We start from the raw sequence: 7470 nt of genomic DNA, 5'->3' as shown, positions 1-7470 counted from the left end.
GTGGAACGTTTCGTGCAGGGGGAGTGTCAGTTGAAAGGACGGGTCATTAATGAGGAGAGAGAGAGGCACGTCCTTTTGAATTCGGACGTGGTTGCCTTTTCGCATTCTTGCCGCCTCTTCGGATTCCCCCCGACTCCCTATAAATAGGGGGTCCTTTTCACCATATGGCCCATCACTTTTTCTCTCAATCTCAGACTTGCAAAATTCTTGAGCGTCTCCGAGGTCAGTCCTGCCAGCCGAGGTATCAACCGAAGTCATCCACTTCGTCAGGTTCCGTAGTCAACAGTAAGTATCTTTCTCTTCATCTCATTATTCACTCATGGCCAAAACGGCTAAAACCCACAAGGAGACTGTGAAACCGAGCTACCAACCCGAGGAGGTGCCGGACACTTCGGAAGATTCGACTTCATCCAGTTCAACGGGGTCAGCACCTACCGATGTGGAGGAATCGGCCGAGGAAGAAGTGGCAGGGACCGCACCGGGGTCAGAGTCCTCAGAAATGAGCGAGGGCGGTTCCGATGTCGAATACGACACTGAGCTCGGAACGGCAATACCCCACGACGAAGGGGTGCCGGAGCCCGTTGCTCCAAGAGATGTTGCCAACCTGGACTTCGGCAAGATGCCGCAGTTCAGGAGCCGCGTGGGGAGAGACAAGGCCTGGAAGGTGATGGGGAAGTATCCCTTCAGGCCGGGGTATCTCATGACATCGCCCGGGCCGGACGATTCGGCCGAGAAGCCCCCCATGGGCACAGTGGCCATCTACCTTCAACAGTTGGAGGCCGGGTTGAGGATGCCGACGTCAAGATTCCTCCGGGACGTGCTCCGTCACTTCGGCTTAAGAATCACCCAGCTCGTCCCAAACGCGGTCCGCATTCTCGTAAGCTTCGAGATGCTGTGCCGTCATCAAGAGGTGACCCCGACCGTGGATCTCTTCCGCCGATGTTACACCTTCAAGGCGCATGGGACAGATAAGGGATGGTTCTATGTCTGCAACCGGAACAAGACCATCCCGAAGCTAGTCATCGGCGCCCCCTCTTCGATAAAGGACTGGAAGCGTGACTTCATATTCGTCTCGGCCGTGGACTTCCCCCGGGGTTTTTGGTGGAGGCCCATCAAATCGAAGGCCGACCCTTCTGCGGGGGATCGCGAGGAGGAGTCCTTTCAGAAATTGATGGGGTCCGGACTTCGGATCTTCAGCTGGGATCACCCCGAGACCGTGCTGGTCGATGGGGGAATTAGCCGAGCTGTGATCCCTCCTGACAGAACTCCCATCATTTCCACAAAACTTAAGATACCTTGTAATTTTCTTTCATAGCTTTGTTTTCACTTCGGCTATAGCAAATGATAATATTTGTCCTTTGTGCAGTGACCAAATTGTCCGACATCATCACGTCGAGCTCAGGTGCCGAGGTGGCAAAGAGGTCGAAAAGAAAGAGCTCAGGCGAGACATTGGCGCCTCCGCCCAAGAAGAAATCGCAAGGGCAGTCCCCTAAGACTTCGGTGGAGATGATCACCCCCACCACGGCAGCCCAGAGCAGCTCGGCTGCTGCGGCCACAGGGTCCGCCTCTTCGGTGCCAGAAGGGGTGCCACTGGGGGTGACCCCGGCACTTCCACCTCCACCTAGCCGAGGCAAGAAGTTGAATGCTCCAGTCAATGCGGTTACGGCGTCTTCGCTCTGGAACCGTTACCAATGCCCCCCAGTGTTTTCTGGGGAAGACAAATCTCACCCCGGCGGGCATTGGTGTCCGGACTGGTCGCTCAAGGTCAACGACCGATGCAGCCAGCCTCGGGTTGCACAAGACTTGGTGATGCAGTCCACTTTGCTGAGAGACCTGGACTTCACAAGAAAGCTGACTCCGGCCGAGATGCTCCAGAGCGTTATGGTGACTACGGCCTCCAACACAGCCTTTGTGGCCGAGATGGCACATCGGTATTGTGAGTTGCTTGAGGAACAGGACACCGGCAAGCTGCAAGATCAAGTTGCGAAGTTGAAGAAAAAGCTGGTGGTGTCTGAATCCGAGAAGTCCGAGCTTCAAAGACGCCTCCAAGAAGCCGAGGCTAAGGAGGAGGAGGCCGAGGCCACTGCAAACAGCCTGAGGTCGGCTCTGGAAGAAGAGCAGAAGAGGTCCGAGGTGGCGAAGAAGACCCACGAGCAGGCTCTCGAGAGTGCGAGGACTTCGGCTGTAGAAGACTTCCGGAGGTCTGAGACTTTCATAGGGGACCTCGGCCAACTGTCAAGGCCGAGCTTCATGCTTGGCTTCACGTCGGCTATTGATGAGGCCGCAGCTCATCTACCCTCCGAGGCCTTGGAGTCCTTGAGGAACAATGCCAGTTATAACGAGGACTCCAAAGAGTTGTGTGACCGGATGGCCGAGGGTATCCAAGCCGGGAGGAACCTGGTCGAAGTCCAAGATGAGTTCAACAAATGGCTAGCTGAGCTCGACGAGGTCTTCGAGGAGGAAGGAGGAGAAGAAGCTGGGGGCGACGTCGGCGAGGAGGGTGCCGACGTTCAAGGAGGAGGAGAAGATGCTCACCCCGGCGGGGAAGAAGCCGAGAAGGCAACTGGCCAAGAAGAAGCCGAGACAGAGACTTAGATCATAGGCCTTTATTTGTAAATCCGAGGTGGGAGGTTATTAGCAATACTCCTGACCTCGGTCTTTTGTACTACTTGTAATGCCTTTTTCTTATTTGAATGAAAGATTTACTTCTTCTCACTTCGGCTCCTTTGATTTCTTGCTTCGTCCCCTATTTGTCCCCTATTTCTTGCTTCGTCCCCTATTTGTCCCTCTTATTTTTGAATAACGAATGCGTAGCATCTTGGTAATGAAAAATAACTAAACAGCTGAAGTGATAACTTTGTAAAATTTTCAAACATAATACAGCCTGAGGTTTTCGGCGTGCCAAGTTCGCGGTACTAGAGAGCCATCTCGGTAACTTAATTTACAATAGCCACTTAGGCTAGACTCCACAACTCGGTAAGGGCCTTCCCATTTCGGGCCCAATTTGCCTTGCGGCTCAACTCGGCTAACCGAGTTTTTTCTAAGCACCAAGTCTCCTGGTCGGAATCGCCGATACTTGACGCGGGCATTGTAGTAGTGGGCCAGGTTGTTCTTGTAGGTTGCCACCCGAGCTGAGGCAGTGTCCCTTCTCTCATCGATGAGGTCGAGATCTAACTGCCTCTCTTCTCCATTCACCTCGGCTACATAGGCTGTTAGCCGAGAACTGGGTGTAAGGATCTCAGCAGGGATGACGGCCTCGGCCCCATAAGTCAAAGAGAATGGTGTCTCTTGCGTGGACGACCTCGGCGTGGTCCGATATGACCACAGGACACTGGGGAGTTCTTCTACCCAAGATGATCCGGCTCGGTGTAGTCGGGTCTTGAGGTCATGCAAGAGAGTTCGGTTGAAATTTTCTGCCTGACCATTGGCCTGGGGGTGGCCGACCGAAGTGAAGTGTTGTTTGATGCCGAGGTTCTCGCACCATGTCTTGAAGGGGTTCTCAGCAAACTGTCTCCCATTGTCCGAGATGATGATCTGAGGTATGCCGAAGCGGCAAATGATGCATTTTCAGAAGAATCTTTGGACTGCTAGTCATGTGATGTTTCTTAGCGGTTCGGCCTCAACCCACTTGGTTAAATAATCCACCGCGGTTACCAGGAAGGTATAACCCCCGACCGCTTTGGGGAAAGGACCTATGATGTCTGTCCCCCATTGTTCAAACGGCCAGGGTGAGGTGATTGGAACCATGAGGTTCGAAGGTTGGTGAAGTTTGGGTGCGTGGACTTGGCAGGATGGGCAGCTGAGAACGAGATTTTGGGCATCTTGTCGAACCGAGGGCCAGAAATACCCTAGAAGTAAGGTTTTCCTGGCTAACATCCTATGGCCGACGTGAGCCCCGCATAGGCCTTCGTGTATTTCATGGAGGATCTGGCGTCCTGCCTCGGGTGTAACGCACTTCAGCCATGGGCCAAGGTATGATCGTTTATACAGTTCTCCATCGCGGAGGGCGTACCGGGCTACTTTGCGCTGTATCTTTCTTGCCTCGGCTCGGTCCTCGGGGAGGACTCCCTGCCCTAAGAAAAGGATGAACGGGCTCATCCATGTCTCTCCCGTGTTCACGGGGCAGGCCACCTCTTCCATGTACGCCGGCTCGCTCAACACTTCTACCAAAACGGTCTTGTTGAGGTCAGAGAATGAGGTGGATGCCAACTGGGATAGGGCGTCGGCCCGCCTATTCTGGGAGCGGGGGATTCTTTGTACTTCGAAAGATTCGAAGTATGCGATAAGTTGGTGGACTTTGGATAGATACTGTTGCATGGTTTCGTCCTTGGCCTCATACTCACCAAGGACTTGGCAGACTACGAGTTGGGAGTCGCTGCGGACGTGGATCTGCTGCGCGCCGAGCCTGCGGGCTAGTTGGAGCCCCGCGATCAAGGCCTCATACTCGGCCTCATTGTTGGTGGCCGAGAAGCCAAAGCGTAGGGCGTACGAGCACACTTCTCCTTGGGGGCCCTCCAGGAGCAGTCCTGCTCCGCTGCCATCTCCATTAGAGGATCCGTCCACATACAACGTCCATAAGTGTGAGGTGGACACTTCGGCAATGGCGGAGGTGGACTCTCGACCTTCCGTGAAGGTGAGCTCGGCCAAGAAGTCGGCTAAGGCTTGAGCTTTTATGGCGGTGCGCGGCTCATACGACAAGTCGTACTCCCCCAACTCAACGGCCCACTTAGTGAGGCGTCCGGAGGCCTCGGGCCGCACCAGTATCTGTCGTAGAGGCTGGTCAGTCCTGACGGAGATGGGATGAGCTAGGAAGTAGGGTTTTAGTCGCCGGGCGGCGTGGACTAGTCCTAGCACAAGTTTCTCCACTTGAGTGTATCGAGTCTCCGGCCCACGGAGAGCTCGGCTAACATAGTAGACTGGCACTTGAGTGCCCTCATCTCGGATGAGCACGGCGCTGACAGCCTCATCCGCTGCGGAGAGGTAGAGGTAGAGCTTCTTCTCGGGCCGAGGTGAAGCGAGGGTGGGTAGGTGGTGCAGGTACTGCTTCAGTTTGTCGAAGGCAGCCTGGCACTCCTCAGTCCAGGCGAACTGATCGGCCTTCTTGAGCACCTTGAAGAAGGGCAGAGCTTTCTCAGCTGATTGGGATAAGGAGCGATTCAGCGCGGCCAGGCGTCCATTCAGCCGTTGGACTTCCCGGAGGTTCCGAGGTGGGGACATGTCCTGAATGGCCTTGACCTTGTCGGGGTTGGCCTCGATTCCCCGGTGGGAAACCAGATACCCCAAGAACTTTCCTGAGGTGACGCCGAAGACGCACTTCTTGGGATTCAACTTCATCCTCGAGTCTCGCAGGACACCAAAGACTTCCCTCACATCTGACAGGAAGGATGAAGCGGCGAGACTTTTGACGAGGATGTCATCCACATAGGCTTCCACATTTCGGCCGATTTGATTTTTGAAGAGGCGGTTGATCAACCTTTGATAGGTTGCCCCAACGTTTTTTAAGCCGAAGGGCATGGTAGAATAGCAGTAGACACCGTGGTCGGTGTAGAATGCTGTCTTCTCTTGGTCCTCCTCACTCATTCCTATCTGGTGGTAGCCTTTGAAGGCATCTAGGAAGCAGAGGATCTCATGCCCCATTGCCGAGTCGACGAGGGCGTCTATTCTCGGCAGGGGGTAGCAATCTTTGGGGCAGGCCTTGTTAAGGTCGGTGAAGTCGACGCACATCCTCCATCCACCGGCATCCTTTTTGACCATAACAGGATTGGATAGCCAGGTGGGGTACTGGACCTCATGGATCATCTTGGCGGGCAAGAGCTTGTCGACCTTATCCGATATGGCCTTGCTACGTTCGGGGCCGAAGTGCCTTCGTTTCTGCCGCACAGGTCGAGCTTGTGGATTAACGTTGAGTTGATGAATCATGAGCTCAGGGGACACTCCGACCACTTCATCTGCAGACCACGCGAAGACGTCTCGGTGGTCCTTGATCAGGGAGATCATCTCTTCTTTCAGGGGTGAGGGGAGTCCGGCCCCCACTTGGACCACTTGGTCAGGTTTCGCTTTATCTAAGACCACTTGTTCCACCTCATCCCCGGGTTCAAGCCTGTTGGGCTCTCCTGCCTTCTGAGGGTCGATGCAGTCTATGGAGAGGACCGCCGGCCTCTTCTCTTCTGACCTCGGCGAGGGCCGGAGCGTGACTGCTACTTGAATGGTGGCGAGGTAGCATTCTCGGGCGGTGCCCACATCGCTGCTCACCTCGGCCACCCCCTCAGGTGTTGAGAATTTAAAGCTCAAGTGGTAGGTGGAGTATACGGCCCTCAAAGCGTTGAGTGTGGGTCGCCCTATCAACATATTATAGGGGGAATCCGCCTTGACCACTGCGAAGTTGATGGGTATAGTCCGGCAGCGGGGGTGACGCCCGATGGTCACCATACCCTCAGGGTGGACCACGTGTCCCCCGAATCCAACGAGGGGGGTCCTGACCGGAGTGAGCTGCTCCCTGGTCAGTTTCAAACTTTCGAAGGTTCGGTAGTACAATACGTCTACCGAGCTTCCGGGGTCCACATAGACCTTTTTGACTATGTAGTTGTTGGTGAGGACCTCGATCATGAGGGCTTCGTGGTTGCTGGAAGCGGCGGGGACGGGGTCAGTGGGACCATAGGTGATGACCTCGGACAACCGAGAGCTCGGCTCGGCCACCTCCATCCAGGCCTGGCGGAAGGTCCGCTTTCGGGAGTTCTAGCTGTCTCCTCCCGTTGGTCCACCCGCGATCGTGTTGATTACTCCGGCGATGTTGGGGCCGTAGCCAGGTGATCCGTCGTGTGGAGGCTGCTTGTCCTCCCTACGATCCTCTTGACCTCGGCAATGCATGTTCGTGTCCTGCCTGTCCTCTCGACGGGGGCCCCGGTTCTCCCGGTGGGAGACGCTTCGGTTGAAGCCTCCATCCTTGCGGACGAATTGCTTCAGGTATCCTTGTCGGATCAAATTCTCGATCTCTCGCTTCAGATCATTGCAGTCTTCAGTTTCGTGCCCAACATCCCGGTGGTAGGCACAATAGAGGTTCGAGTTCCTCTTATCCCTCCTCCCTGGAATTTCAGGAGGATTTCGGCCGAGGTGATTCTGCCTCATCACGGCCAGGACATGGGTCCGGCTGGAATTGAGAGGCGTCATCTCGGCGTCCGAGGTGGACGACCTGCCTTTTACTATCCGGTCAAAGACACTTCGGCGGTCTCGGAACTGAGTCGACGAGCCACTGGGGCCTGGTTCGACCCGACCGGCATCTTTTTTCCTCCGGGAATCTTGCCCGGTACGAGCGGCTTGAGCCTCTCGCTTCATGCGGTTTAGATCTTCACTTCGGATTCCCTGATCTACTCGATCCCAGAGTTCCCGAAGTGTGCGGGGGTAATCCCGGTGTATCTCGGTATTGAAAATTCCCGCGATCAGCCCATTGGTGAAGGCAGCTATGGTTACCTG

Source organism: Coffea arabica, chromosome 1e (assembly GCF_036785885.1).
Source record: "Coffea arabica cultivar ET-39 chromosome 1e, Coffea Arabica ET-39 HiFi, whole genome shotgun sequence".
NCBI lineage: Eukaryota > Viridiplantae > Streptophyta > Magnoliopsida > Gentianales > Rubiaceae > Coffea > Coffea arabica.
Note: the sequence above shows the minus strand (reverse complement) of the source record.